General features: G+C 49.8%; 2 protein-coding genes across 3 annotated transcripts in view; one reads left to right on the top strand and one right to left on the bottom strand.

Moving 5' to 3' along the window:
- Window positions 1-11,596, bottom strand: part of LOC134984091 (oocyte zinc finger protein XlCOF6-like) — a 41,991-nt gene extending 30,395 nt beyond the window's left edge. Inside the window, exon 1 of the mRNA XM_063949723.1 lies at window positions 11,506-11,596. The gene's annotated coding sequence lies outside the window, so the exon portion shown is untranslated. The remainder of the gene's footprint in view (window positions 1-11,505) is intronic.
- A 626-nt stretch (window positions 11,597-12,222) lies between these two features.
- The window catches only part of LOC134984094 (oocyte zinc finger protein XlCOF29-like), a 43,590-nt gene continuing 40,203 nt past the window's right edge, over window positions 12,223-15,609 (top strand). For both annotated transcript variants that reach the window (XM_063949727.1, XM_063949726.1), the window contains exon 1: window positions 12,223-12,292. The gene's annotated coding sequence lies outside the window, so the exon portion shown is untranslated. The remainder of the gene's footprint in view (window positions 12,293-15,609) is intronic.

Genomic DNA, 15,609 nt, shown 5'->3' with positions numbered 1-15,609 from the left:
ACTTTCCACCTGAGATATTTTAACTCCACGGTCTTAAGCGGCTCAAACCAGTGAGATTTCAGGAAACTCAACACCACGTTAAGATCCCAAGGTGCCACTGGTGGCACAAAAGGGGGCTGAATATGCAGCACTCCCTTCACAACGTCTGAACTTCAGGTAGAGAAGCTATTTTTTTATGAAAGAAAATGGATAGGGCCGAAATCTGGACCTTTATGGACCCCAATTCTAGGCCCAAAGTCACTCCCGACTGTAAGAAGTGAAGGAAACGGCCCAGCTGGAATTCCTCTGTAGAGGCATTCCTGGCCTCACACCCAGCAACATATTTCCACCGTATACGGTGATAATGTTTAGCCGTCACGTCCTTCCTAGCCTTTATCAGCGTAGGAATAACCTCATCTGGAATCCCTTTTTTCTACTAGGATCCGGCTTCCAACTGCCATGCCGTCAAACGCAGCTGCGGTAAGTCTTGGAAAATACAAGGTCCCTGCTGCAACAGATCTTGCCCTAGAGGCAGAGGCCATGGGTCCTCTGTGAGCATTTCTTGCAGCTCTGGATACCAAGTCCTTCTTGGCCAATCCGGAACAATGAGTATTGTTCTCACTCTTCTTTTCCTTATGATTCTCAGCACCTTGGGTAAGAGGAAGAGGAGGAAACACATAAACCGACTGGAACATCCACGGTGTCACCAGTGCGTCTACAGCTATCGCCTGAGAGTCTCTTGACCTGGCGCAATACCTCTGTAGCTTTTTGTTGAGGTGGGATGCCATCATGTCCACCTGTGACAGTTCCCACCGACCTACAATCTGCGCAAAGACTTCTTGATGAAGTCCCCCCTCTCCCGGGTGGAGGTCGTGCCTGCTGAGGAAGTCTGCTTCCCAGTTGTCCACTCCCGGAATGAACACTGCTGACAGTGCTCGTACGTGATTCTCCGCCCATCGAAGAGTTCTGGTGGCTTCCGCCATCGCCACCCTGCTCCTTGTGCCGCCTTGGCGGTTTAAATGAGCCACTGCGGTGATGTTGTCTGATTGGATCAGCACCGATTAGTTGGGAAGCAGGGTCTCCGCTTTACTTAGGGCGTTGTATATGGCCCTTAGTTCCAGGATATTGATGTGAAGGCAAGTCTCCTGACTTGACCACAGCCCTTGGAAACTTCTTCCCTGAGTGACTGCCCCCCACCCTCGGAGGCTTGCATCCGTGGTCACCAGGACCCAGTCCTGAATGCCGAACCTGCGGCCCTCGACAAGGTGAGTACTCTGCAGCCACCACTGGAGAGACACCCTGGCCCCGGGGGATAGGGTGATTAACCGATGCATCTAAAGATGTGATCCGGACCACTTTGTCCAGTAAGACCCATTAGAAGGTCCTCTCATGGAACCTGCCGAAAGGAATGGCCTCGTATGATGCCACCATCCTTCCCAGGACTCGAGTGCAGTGATGCACTGACACCTGTTTTGGTTTTAATAGATTCCTGACCAGTGTCACGAGCTCCTGAGCTCTCTCTATCGGGAGATAAACCCTTTTCTGGTCTGTGTCAAGGATCATGCCTAGGACAGGCAGATGAGCTGTAGGAACCAACTGCGACTTTGGAATATATAGAATCCAGCCGTGTTGCTGTTACACTTCCAGAGAAAGTGATACGCTGTTCAGCCACTGCTCTCTTGATCTCGCTTTTATGAGGAGATCGTCCAAGTATGTATTAATAGTGACACCTTGCTTCCGCAGGAGCACCATCATTTCCGCCATTACCTTGGTGAATATTCTCAAGGCCATGGAGAGACCAAACGGCAACGTCTGAAATTGGTAATGACAATCCCGTACCGCAATTCTGAGGTACGCCTGATGAGGTGGATAAATGAGGACATGAAGGTATGCCTCCTTTATGTCCCGAGTCACGATAAATCTCCCCCTTTCAGGCTTGTAACGACCGCTCTTAGCGATTCCATCTTGAACTTGATCCTTTTCAGGTATATGTTCAGAGATTTTAATTCAATATGGGTCTGACCGAACCATCTGGTTTCAGGACTACCACATGGTCGAATAATAACCCCCTCCTTGTCGAAGGAGGGGAACCTTGACCACCACCTGTTGAAGGTACAATTTGTGAATTGCAGTTAATCCTGTTTCCCTCTCGTGTGGGGAAGCATCTTCTCAAAGTCCAGCTTGTATCCCTGAGATACAATATCTATTGCCCAGGGATCTAACAGGGAGTGAACCCACTTGTTGCAGAACTTACAAAAGTGTGCCCCCACCGGGCCTAGCTCCGTCTGTGGAGCCCCAGCGACATGCAGTGGATTTTCATAGAGGCCGGGGAGGACTTCTGTTCCTGGGAACTAGCTGTGTTGTGCAGCTTCTTTCCTCTGGCCCCGCCTCTGGCAAGAAAGGACGCATCTCGACCTTTTTTGTTTCTTTGTTCGAAAAGCTGCATTTGATAATGATGTGCTTTCCTAGGCTGTGCAGGAATATAAGGCAAAATATCCGAATTACCAGCTATAGCCGTGGAGACCAGGTCCGAGAACCCTTCTCCACACAATCCTCAGCCTTCCATATGCCTCTTAAGTCGGCATCATCTGTCCATTGCATATTCTACAGGACACGTCAAGCAGAAATCGACATAGCTTTGACTCTAGGACCCAGTATACTCATGTCTCTTTGGGCATGTTTGATTATATATATCTCTTAAGACAGCATCTTTGATATATATATACATATATCTCTCTCTATATATATATATATATCTATATATATATATCTATCTATATATATATATATATATATATATATATATCTACATACTAGGGTCTCAATTTCTGCTGATAAGGTACCTGTCCACGCTGCCCCAGCGCTATAAACCCATGCCGACACAATCGCCGGTCTGAGTCGTGTACCAGAATGTGCACGCTATCTGCAGGATCCCTGAGAATAGCTGTTACGACAGGTTACCTTTTGGGCAAACGTGACACCCTAGGGGAAGATTCCCATCGTATCCTGGCCCTAGCGGGGAAAGGATACTGCCTGAGAATTCTTTGTGGGAAGCTGCAGTCTCTTGTCTGGAGATTCCCGCTCTTTTTCCTCATGAGAGGAAGGAAATTTACCTCAGCTTTCTTCCCCTTAAACATGTGTACCCTTGTGTCAGGGACAGATGAGTCATCAGTGATATGCAAATCATCTTTATTACAATAATCATATATTGAATACTTTTCTGCCAATTTGGCTGTAACTTTGCATTATCGTAGTCGACACTGGAGTCAAACTCCGTGTCGATATCAGTGTTTATTATTTTGGATAGTGAGCATTGTGAGACTCTGAAGGTCTCTGTGCCATAGGGACAGACATGGGTAGATTTCCTGTCTGTTCTCTAATCTTTTGTGCAATAAATTCACCTTATCACTTACACATATCCAAACAGGTGTCGGCGTGGTCGACGGAGACACCCTCTCACACACATATTTGCTCTATCTCCTCCTTAGGGGAGCCTTTTACCTCAGACATGTCGACACACACGTACCGACACACCACACACACAGGGGATGCTCTATTTGAAGACAGTTCCCCCACAAGGCCTTTTGGAGAGACAGAGAGAGAGTATGCCAGCACACACCCCAGCGCTATATGACCCAGGAATCACACAGTAACGTAGTGTTAACCCAGTAGCTGCTGTATTGTTTTTACGCCAAATTTATGTGCCCCCCCCCTCTCTTTTTCACCATCTCTATCGTGCTTCCGCAGGGGAGAGCCTGGGGCGCTTCCTCTCAGCGGAGCTGTGGAGAGAAAATGGCGCTGGTGAGTGCTGAGGAAGAAGGCACCGCCCCCTCAGCGGCGGGCTTCTGTCCCGCGATTTTGTGTAAAATTAATGGCGGGGGCTCATGCATATTACAGTGCCCAGCTGTATATATGCTGCTTTTTGCCAGGAGGTAATCAATTGCTGCCCAGGGCGCCCCCCCCTGCACCCTACAGTGACCGGAGTGTGTGGGTTAGTGTGGGCGCAATGGCGCACAGCTGCAGTGCTGTGCGCTACCTCATATGAAGACAGGAGTCTTCTGCCGCCGATTTTGACGTCTTCTTGCTTCAACCCGCCGGCTTCTGTCTTCTGGCTCTGCGAGGGGGACGGCGGCGCGGCTCCGGGAACGGACGACCAAGGTTAGGTTCCTGTGTTCGATCCCTCTGGAGCTAATGGTGTCCAGTAGCCTAAGAAGCGCAACCTAGCCGCAGTTAGTAGGTCTGCTTCTCTCCCCTCAGTCCCACGTAGCAGAGAGCCTGTTGCCAGCAGATCTCTCTGAAAATAAAAAAAACCTAACTAAAATACTTTCTTATTAGTAAGCTCAGGAGAGCTCACTAAAAGCGCCCAGCTGTGGCCGGGCACAGATTCTAACTGAGGTCTGCAGGAGGGGCATAGAGGGAGGAGCCAGTGCACACCAGTAGTACTAATTCTTTCTTAGAGTGCCCAGTCTCCTGCGGAGCCCGTCTATCCCCCATGGTCCTTACGGAGTCCCCAGCATCCACTAGGACGTTCGAGAAAATAAGATTTTACTCACCGGTAAATCTATTTCTCGTAGTCCGTAGTGGATGCTGGGAACTCCGTAAAGACCATGGGGAATAGCGGGCTCCGCAGGAGACTGGGCACAACTAAAGAAAGATTTAGGACTACCTGGTGTGCACTGGCTCCTCCCTCTATGCCCCTCCTCCAGACCTCAGTTAGGAAACTGTGCCCGGAAGAGCTGACACAATAAGGAAAGGATTTGGAATCCCGGAGCCCGCTATTCCCCATGGTCCTTACGGAGTCCCCAGCATCCACTAGGACGTGAGGAAGAAGAAGAAGAAGAAGAAGAAGAGGAAGAGGAAGAGGAAGAGGAAGAGGAAGAGGAAGAGGAAGAGGAAGAGGAAGAGGAAGAGGAAGAGGAAGAGGAAGAGGAAGAGGAAGAGGAAGAGGAAGAGGAAGAGGAAGAGGAAGAGGAAGAGGAAGAGGAAGAGGAAGAGGAAGAGGAAGAGGAAGAGGAAGAGGAAGAGGAAGAGGAAGAGGAAGAGGAGGAAGAAGAGGAAGAGGAAGAAGAAGAAGAAGAAGAAGAAGAAGAAGAAGAAGAAGAAGAAGAAGAAGAAGAAGAAGAAGAAGAAGAAGAAGAAGAAGAAGAAGAAGAAGAAGAAGAAGAAGAAGAAGAAGAAGAAGAAGAAGAAGAAGAAGAAGAAGAAGAAGAAGAAGAAGAAGAAGAAGAAGAAGAAGAAGAAGAAGAAGAAGAAGAAGAAGAAGAAGAAGAAGAAGAAGAAGAAGAAGAAGAAGAAGAAGAAGAAGAAGAAGAAGAAGAAGAAGAAGAAGAATTATTTACTCACCGGTAATTCTATTTCTCGTAGTACGTAGTGGATGCTGGGTACTCCGTAAGGACCATGGGGAATAGACGGGCTCCGCAGGAGACTGGGCACTCTTAAAAGAAAGATTAGGTACTATATCTGGTGTGCACTGGCTCCTCCCTCTATGCCCCTCCTCCAGACCTCAGTTAGGGGAACTGTGCCCAGAAGAGCTGACATTACTAGGAAAGGATTTGGAATCCAGGGTAAGACTCATACCAGCCACACCGTACAACTTGTGATAACTATACCCAGTTAACAGTATGAATAACAACTGAGCCTCATTCAACAGATGGCTCATAACAATAACCCTTTAGTTAAGCAATAACTATATACATGTATTGCAGAGAGTCCGCACTTGGGACGGGCTCCCAGCATCCACTACGGACTACGAGAAATAGAATTACCGGTGAGTAAATTCTTATTTCCTCTGACGTCCTAGTGGATGCTGGGTACTCCGTAAGGACCATGGGGATTATACCAAAGCTCCCAAACGGGCGGGAGAGTGCGGATGACTCTGCAGCACCGAATGAGCAAACTCAAGGTCCTCCTCAGCCAGGGTATCAAACTTGTAGAATTTTGCAAAAGTGTTTGAACCCGACCAAGTAGCAGCTCGGCAAAGTTGTAAAGCCGAGACCCCTCGGGCAGCCGCCCAAGAAGAGCCCACCTTCCTCGTGGAATGGGCTTTTACTGATTTAGGATGCGGCAGTCCTGCTGCAGAATGTGCCAGCTGAATCATGCTACAGATCCAGCGAGCAATAGTCTGCTTTGAAGCAGGAGCACCCAGCTTGTTGGGTGCATGCAGGATAAATAGCAAGTCAGTTTTTCTGACTCTAGCCGTCCTGGAAACTTAGATTTTCAGGGCCCGGACTACATCCAGCAACTTGGAATCCTCCAAGTCCCGAGTAGCCGCTGGCACCACAATAGGTTGGTTCAAATGAAACGCTGATACCACCTTTGGGAGAAATTGGGGACGAGTCCTCAATTCTGCCCTGTCCATATGGAAAATCAGATATGGGCTTTTACATGACAAAGCCGCCAATTCTGACAAACGCCTAGCTGAGGCCAACAGCATGACTACCTTCCACGTGAGATACTTTAACTCCACGGTCTTAAGTGGCTCAAACCAATGTCATTTCAGGAAATCCAACACAACGTTGAGATCCCAAGGTGCCACTGGAGGCACAAAAGGGGGCTGAATATGCAGCACTCCCTTAACAAACGTCTGAACTTCAGGCAGTGAAGCCAGTTCTTTTTGAAAGAAAATAGACAGGGCCGAAATCTGAACTTTTATGGATCCCAATTTTAGGCCCATAGTCACTCCTGACTGTAGGAAGTGCAGAAATCGACCCAGCAGGAATTCCTCTGTTGGGGCCTTCCTGGCCTCACACCAAGCAACATATTTTCGCCATATGCGGTGATAATGTTTTGCTGTCACATCCTTCCTAGCTTTTATCAGCGTAGGAATCACTTCATCTGGAATGCCCTTTTCCGTTAGGATCCGGCGTTCAACCGCCATGCCGTCAAACGTAGCCGCGGTAAGTCTTGGAACAGACAGGGCCCCTGCTGTAGCAGGTCCTGTTGGAGCGGCAGAGGCCATGGGTCCTCTGAGATCATTTCTTGTAGTTCTGGGTACCAAGTTCTTCTTGGCCAATCCGGAACGATGAGTATAGTTCTTACTCCTCTCCTTCTTATTAACCTCAGTACCTTGGGTATGAGAGGAAGAGGAGGGAACATATAAACCGACTGGTACACCCACGGTGTCACCAGGGCGTCCACAGCTATCGCCTGAGGGTCCCTTGACCTGGCGCAATATCTTTTTAGCTTTTTGTTGATTCGGGACGCCATCATGTCCACCTGTGGCCTTTCCCAACGATTTACAACCAGCGTGAAGACTTCTGGATGAAGTCCCCACTCTCCCGGGTGGAGGTCGTGTCTGCTGAGGAAGTCTGCTTCCCAGTTGTCCACCCCCGGAATGAACACTGCTGACAGTGCTAACACGTGATTCTCCGCTCATCGAAGAATCCTTGTGGCTTCTGCCATCGCCATCCTGCTTCTTGTGCCGCCCTGGCGGTTTACATGGGCGACCGCCGTGATGTTGTCTGACTGAATCAGCACCGGTTGGTTTTGAAGCAGGGGTTCTGCCTGACTCAGGGCGTTGTAAATGGCCCTTAGTTCCAGAATATTTATGTGTAGGGAAGTCTCCTGACTTGACCACTGTCCTTGGAAGTTCCTTCCCTGAGTGACTGCCCCCCAACCTCGGAGGCTTGCATCCGTGGTCACCAGGACCCAGTCCTGTATGCCGAATCTGCGGCCCTCGAGAAGATGAGCACTCTGCAGCCACCACAGCAGAGACACCCTGGCCCTCGGGGACAGGGTGATCAACCGATGCATCTGAAGATGCGATCCGGACCACTTGTCTAACAGATCCCACTGAAAGATCCTTGCATGGAACCTGCCGAAGGGAATTGCTTCGTAAGAAGCCACCATCTTTCCCAGGACTCGCGTGCAGTGATGCATCGACACCTGTTTTGGTTTCAGGAGGTCCCTGACCAGAGATGACAATTCCTGGGCCTTCTCCACCGGGAGAAACAATTTCTTCTGTTCTGTGTCCAGAATCATGCCCAAGAACAGCAGACGCGTCGCAGGAATCAGCTGCGACTTTGGGATATTCAGAATCCAGCCGTGCTGTTGCAGCACTTCCCGAGATAGTGCTACGCTGACTAACAACTGCTCCTTGGACCTCGCCTTTGTAAGGAGATCGTCCAAGTACGGGATAATTATAACTCCCTTCTTCCGAAGGAGTATCATCATTTCGGCCATTACCTTGGTAAATACCCTCGGTGCCGTGGACAGACCAAACGGCAACGTCTGGAATTGGTAATGACAATCCTGTACCACAAACCTGAGGTACTCCTGGTGAGGTGGGTAAATGGGGACATGTAGGTAAGCATCCTTGATGTCCAGCGACACTATAAAATCCCCCTCTTCCAGGCTCACAATAACCGCCCTGAGCGATTCCATTTTGAACTTGAACTTCCTTATATAAGTGTTCAAGGATTTTAAATTTAGAATGGGTCTCACCGAACCGTCTGGTTTCGGTACCAAAAACATTGTGGAATAGTAACCCCGTCCCTGCTGAAGGAGGGGAACCTTGATTATCACCTGCTGGAGGTACAGCTTGTGAATAGCCGCCAGTACTACCTCCCTTTCCCTGGGAGCAGCTGGCAAGGCTAATTTGAGGTAACGGCGAGGGGGAGTCGCCTCGAACTCCAGCTTGTATCCCTGAGATACCACTTGTAGGACCCAGAGATACACCTGTGAGCGAACCCACTGGTCGCTGAAGTTCCGGAGACGCGCCCCCACCGCACCTGGCTCCACCTGTGGAGCCCCAGCGTCATGCGGTGGACTTAGTGGAAGCAGGGGAGGATTTTTGTTCCTGGGAACTGGCTGTCTGATGCAGCTTCTTTCCTCTACCCCTGCCTCTGGGCAGAAAGGATGCACCTCTGACACGCTTGCCTTTCTGAGGCCGAAAAGACTGTACTTGATAATACGGTGCTTTCTTAGGCTGTGAGGGAACCTGAGGTAAAAAAGTCGACTTCCCAGCTGTTGCTGTGGATACGAGGTCCGAGAGACCGTCCCCAAACAATTCCTCACCCTTATAAGGCAAAACCTCCATGTGCCTTTTAGAATCAGCATCACCTGTCCACTGCCGAGTCCATAATACTCTCCTGGCAGAAATGGACATCGCATTAATTCTAGATGCCAGCCGGCAAATGTCCCTCTGTGCATCCCTCATATATAAGACTACGTCCTTTATATGCTCTATGGTTAGCAAAATAGTATCCCTGTCGAGGGTATCAATGTTGTCTGACAGGGTATCAGACCATGCTGCTGCAGCACTACACATCCATGCTGAAGCAATTGCAGGTTTCAGTATAGGGGTGGTCTTCATGTGACCGCCGGTCAGCTGACCGACAGTCACATGACCTCCTCGGTGAGCCCGACGGCTCACTATCCCGATGGTCGGCATGCCGACCAACAGGGACTATTTCCACTCGTGGGTGTGCACGACACCCATAGAGTGGGAATAGAACCTGTGGCGACCGCAGGTCGCCACCGAGCCCGCAGCGTGGCGAGCGCAGCGAGCCCGCAAGGGGCTTGCTGCACTCGCCCCTCCCCGCCGGGATCCCGGCGTCGGTATGCGGCCGGGATCCCAGCGTCGGTAAGGTGACCGGCGGTCAGGAGACCGACGGTCACCCGTACTATACCACAGTATAGTACCTGAGTGTGTATATACAGACTTCAGGATAGCCTCTTGCTTTCTATCTGCAGGCTCCTTTAGGGCGGCCGTATCCTGAGACGGCAGTGCCACCCTTTTAGATAAGCGTGTGAGCGCTTTGTCCACCCTAGGGGATGTTTCCCAACGTAACCTATCCGTTGGCGGGAAAGGGTACGCCATCAGTAACCTCTTAGAAATTACTAGTTTCTTATCAGGGGAACACCACGCTTCTTCACACAATTCATTTAACTCATCAGATGGGGGAAAAGTCACTGGCTGCTTTTTCTCCCCAAACATAATACCCTTTTTAGTGGTAACCGGGTTAATGTCAGAAATGTGCAATACATTTTTCATTGCCGTAATCATGCATCGGATGGCCCTTGTGGACTGTACATTTGTCTCATCCTCGTCTACACTGGAGTCAGACTCCGTGTCGACATCTGTGTCTGCCATCTGAGGTAGCGGGCGTTTTTGAGCCCCTGATGGCCTCTGAGACGCCTGGGCAGGCGCGGGCTGAGATGCCGGCTGTCCCAAGGCTGTTACGTCATTGAACCTTTTATGTAAGGAGTTGACACTGTCGGTTAATACCTTCCACATATCCATCCACTCCGGTGTCGGCCCCGTAGGGGGCGACATCACACTTATTGGCTCCTGCTCCGCCTCCACGTAACCCTCCTCATCAAACATGTCGACACAGCCGTACCGACACACCACACACACACACACACACACAGGGAATGCTCTGACTGAGGACAGGACCCCACAAAGTCCTTTGGGGAGACAGAGAGAGAGTATGCCAGCACACACCACAGCGCTATATACCACAGGGATTTACACTATACTGAGTGATTTTTCCCAATAGCTGCTTATTAACACAATATTGCGCCTAAATTTATGTGCCCCCCCCCCCCTCTCTTTTTTACCCTTGTTGTACTGTATACTGCAGGGGAGAGCCTGGGGAGCGTCCTTCCAGCGGAGCTGTGAAGAGAAAATGGCGCTGGTGTGCTGAGGAAGATAGCCCCGCCCCCTCATCGGCAGGCTTCTGTCCCGCTTTTTATAATGTTAATGGCGGGGTTTTTTGCACATATACAGTTTTTACACTGTATTATGTGCTATTTGTGCCATAAGGTAATCTAATTGCTGCCCAGGGCGCCCCCCCCAGCGCCCTGCACCCAACAGTGACCGGAGTGTGTGGTGTGCTATGGGAGCAATGGCGCACAGCTGCAGTGCTGTGCGCTACCTTAATGAAGACAGGAGTCTTCAGCTGCCGTTTTTCGTCTTTTTTCTTCTGTCTTCTGGCTCTGCAAGGGGGACGGCGGCGCGGCTCCGGACGATCGAGGTCGGGCCCTGTGTTCGATCTCTCTGGAGCTAATGGTGTCCAGTAGCCTTAGAAGCACAAGCTAGCTGCAAGCAGGTAGGTTCGCTTCTCTCCCCTCAGTCCCACGAAGCAGTGAGTCTGTTGCCAGCAGATCTCACTGAAAATAAAAAACCTAACAAATACTTTCTTTTTCTAGTAAGCTCAGGAGAGCCCCTAGTGTGCATCCAGCTCTGGCCGGCACAGATGCTGAGGTCTGGAGGAGGGGCATAGAGGGAGGAACCAGTGCACACCAGATATAGTATCTAATCTTTCTTTTAAGAGTGCCCAGTCTCCTGCGGAGCCCGTCTTTTCCCCATGGTCCTTACGGAGTACCCAGCATCCACTAGGACGTCAGAGAAAATAATAATAACTACAACAGGACACCACAGGCTGCTCCTCCTGTATAATAATAATAATAATAATAATAACAGGGCACCAAAGGCCGCTCTGCCTGTATAATAATAAATAATAATAATAACTACAACAGGACAACACAGGCTGCTCCACTTGTATAGTAAGACGCCATTACCTGATCTCGACGGACACTGGGAGGCTGCAGCAACCGATGAAAACTCACTTCCTGTGTGTGGAACGCAAAGACCGGAACGCACGTGTTCAGGTGGAACGCACTGGCCGGAAGTAGGGTATGATTGGCACAGGCTACTTCCTGATGACTGGCCACTCCCCTCCTACTTCCCGGCCACAGCACCGCCCTCCTTAATGACTATTACCATACATGTCCTCAGTGCAGGAGGCCGGCGGCCATGTTCTTGTAGACTAGTCCGGCAGCTGCAGCAGCAATAGGTTCCCTGTCCGTGTAGTGACGTCAGGAGCGGCGGCCATTTTCCCCTGGTCTGAGCTCCGCCTTCCTTCTGCCATTCCCTCACGTTGACGGACACTGGCCGGGTAGATGCTAGAACCAAGTGGCCTAAGGGACCTGAAAAAACTCACTTCCTGTGTGTGGAACGCACGGGCCGACAGTTGGACCGCAAAGGCCGGAAGTAAGGTGGAACACACATACAGTGGAACGCACTGGCCGGAAATAGTGATTGGCACAGGCTGCTTCCTGGTGACTGGCCCCTCCCGTCCAACACCCCGGCCACACCGCCCTCTGTAATTTGAATAGACAAAGATGTCCACAGTGGAGGAGCCCGGCGGCCATTTTCTTGTAGACCAATCCGGCAGCAGCAATAGGTTCACGGGCCGTGTAGTGACGTAAGGAGCGGCGCCCATTTTCTCCTGGTCTGAGCTCCTCTTTCTATCATTCCCACAAGGCAGCAAGAGCAGAGAGCAGCCATTGCTGTGTCTGGAAGCAGGTAATGATATTATTATTATTATTCTGTAGGCTGAGAAGCTCTGGTGTCAGGTTCTGCATTACAGGGAGAGCAGCCTCTGGCGCCTTGTTATAGTGCAGCTGGAGCAGCCTGTGGTGCAGCATGGGCTGTATAGCAGGGGTGAGGATATAGGGCAGCACACCCCTCTGTGAGTATATATGTATGTATGAATGGGAGCTATGTGTGTAATATGTATGTGTATAGGGAGGAGAGTGATGGTGACATTTATACTCTGTGTAATAGGGGCAAAGGATGCCAAAATGGCGACCGATGCCGGTTAAGGTGGAGGGCCGCGAGGGGGCGCGTTGCTGGTGGCGGGAAAGGCAGGGGGCGGGCAAGTGAGCTTGTCCCCGTTTTGGCACCTGGGGTAGCCAGCGGGCCAGTGGGGCAGAGTGGTCGTGGGCAGGGGGGCAATACTGGTGCAGCGTTCTTAAGGAGCAGCAGGAGGGAGAGGAGGCACTTCTTACCGGTAAGGTTGCCCACCTACCCAGCCGGAGGCTATACCAAGCCTTACTTGTGCGTAGAACCATATTGCGGTGTAAGCAGGTGAGGGGTAATTTATTGTGATGTGTGTTTAAAATGTTGTGGTTGAGGTCACGTTTAAAAAAAAAAAAAAAACCATTAAATAAGAGGTAAATGCAAGAGCTGTTATTGGGTAACGCGTTATTACTGGAATGTTATGTGGGTACAATCAGTGCGGTGAACGAAAAATGGTCACAGTCTTTGTGAGCGGCGTGGGGAAAGTGGTGAGCAAGGCATGGTATGGAATGTTACGTAAGGGGATGGCAGACGGCCAGTCATATTCACCAGGCCGCACGCATGGCTCCGACTTGGGACAGTTGGGTCGCACGGGCTGCGTGCCAGTTCAAGGTGGTATGCACATGGGGTCGGGGTCCTCAGGTGTGGCAGATGTTGCGTGCCTACTAGGTTTGTCCGAACGCACCCACATACACTGGTAGGCGGGGGGGCGGGATGCGGCGTGCCCACAAGGTTGAGCTGAGCACGCCTCCACGCATAGGTATCCGGGGGGATGTGGCGCGCCCACGCGGTTGGGCCGGGCACGCCTCTACCCATTTTTACGAACATGGTTATAGGAGCCTTGCTCACTCATTCTTTCCTTGCCCTGCGATTTTATTCTGTATTGGTGTGTTTTCAATAAAGCTGTGACCAAGTTTGCCCAAGATCGTTGTGGTTTCAAGTTATTGGGGAATCTCGCCGGGGGCCAGGGGTCACCGGATAGTCAGCCTCTCACCCTTATAATGGGGAATAAAAGTCTCAGTATCTAGTGTGTATTATACACAGAAAGTCACTTATCCGGAAACAGCGCGCTCTGTCCTCTGTCGCTTATTACACTTATTAATACTTATAATGTGTATCTGGCACTAATAGAGAAATTATGTGTATCTGGCACTACTAGGGGAATTATGTGTACCTGGCACTACTAGGGACATTATATGTAACTGGCACTATACTGGGGGCATTATGTGTATCAGGCACTACTTGGGGAATTATGTGTACCTTGCAGTATTCGGGGCATTATGTTTATCTGCCACTACTAGGGGCATTATGTGTACCTGGCACTACTAGGGGAATTATGTGTACCTGGCACTACTAGGGGAATTATGTGTACCTGGCACTACTAGGGGCATTATGTGTATCTGCCACTACTAGGGGCATTATGTGTACCTGGCACTACTAGGGGAATTATGTGTACCTGGCACTACTAAGGACATTATGTGTACCTGGCACTACTAGGGGAATTATGTGTACCTGGCACTACTAGGGGTATTATGTGTATCTGGCACTACTAGGGGAATTATGTGTACCTGGCACTACTAGGGGAATTATGTGTACCTGGCACTACTAGAGGAATTATGTGTACCTGGCACTGCTAGGGGTATTATGTGTATGTGTTACTATGAGGGGTATTATGTGTATTTGGCACTATGAGGGGTATTATGTGTACCTGACACTACTAGGGGAATTATGTGTACCTGGCACTACTAGGGGAATTATGTGTACCTGGCACTACTAGAGGAATTATGTGTACCTGGCACTGCTAGGGGTATTATGTGTATGTGTTACTATGAGGGGTATTATGTGTATTTGGCACTATGAGGGGTATTATGTGTACCTGACACTACTAGAGGAATTATGTGTATCTGACACTACTTGCAGAATTATGTGTATCTGACACTACTTGCAGAATTATGTGTATCTGACACTACTTGCAGAATTATGTGTATTTGGCACTACTAGGGGTATTAAGTGTACATGGCACTACTAGGGGTATTAAGTGTACATGGCACTACTAGGGGAATTATGTGTACATGGCACTACTAGGGGAATTATGTGTACATGGCACTACTAGTGGAATTATGTGTACATGGCACTACAAGTGGAATTATGTGTACATGGCACTACTAGGGGAATTAGGTGTACATGGCACTACTAGGGGAATTATGTGTATCTTGCACTACTAGGGGAATTATGTGTATCTGGCACTACTAGGGGAATTATGTGTATCTGGCACTACTAGGGGAATTATGTGTATCTGGCACTACTAGGGGAATTATGTGTACATGGCACTACTAGGGGAATTATGTGTACATGGCACTACTAGGGGAATTATGTGTACCTGGCACTGCTAGGGACATTATGTGTACCTGGCACTGCTAGGGACATTATGTGTACCTGGCACTGCTAGGGACATTATGTGTACCTGGCACTGCTAGGGGAATTATGTGTATCTGGCGCTACTAGGGGATTTATGTGTACCTGGCACTACTAGGGGAATTAGGTGTACATGGCACTACTGGGGTTATTATGTGTATCTGGGACTACTAGGGTAATTATGTGTGACTGGCACTATACTGGGGCATTATGTGTATCTGTCATTAGTGGGGGGCATTATGTGGAGTGGTGCAAGCAGAAAATAATTCTTAGTGGTACTGTGTGGCGCGCCCCACTCCCCAATGAGGCGTGGCCACAGATAATGGTGGCATATCAAGATGACACTCCCCCATTTTTAGTCACTCTGAGCACATATATGGTGGTTTCTCGCAATGGGGAATCTCTGAACAAATGTATCCTTCCTGGTCAGACAGCATCTTCGGTTGGTATTCACTATTCATGTAGGTAATCTCATGGTACGGAAGATGCTTGTTTGTGTAGGAATATAACCAAAGTCATCGTTATATAACGGAGATTCAACCAGATTCATGCCACCTGTGTCACCTTCTACCCCCTGCGTCTCCCAGCAACACCATTATCTTCTCCCCTGCCTCTCTCATCACACC

The sequence above is a fragment of the Pseudophryne corroboree genome (genome assembly GCF_028390025.1).
Source record: "Pseudophryne corroboree isolate aPseCor3 chromosome 3 unlocalized genomic scaffold, aPseCor3.hap2 SUPER_3_unloc_35, whole genome shotgun sequence".
Taxonomy (NCBI): Eukaryota; Metazoa; Chordata; class Amphibia; order Anura; family Myobatrachidae; genus Pseudophryne; species Pseudophryne corroboree.
The sequence above is the reverse complement of the archived record's forward strand: the minus strand, read 5'-3'. Positions and strand labels throughout refer to the sequence as shown.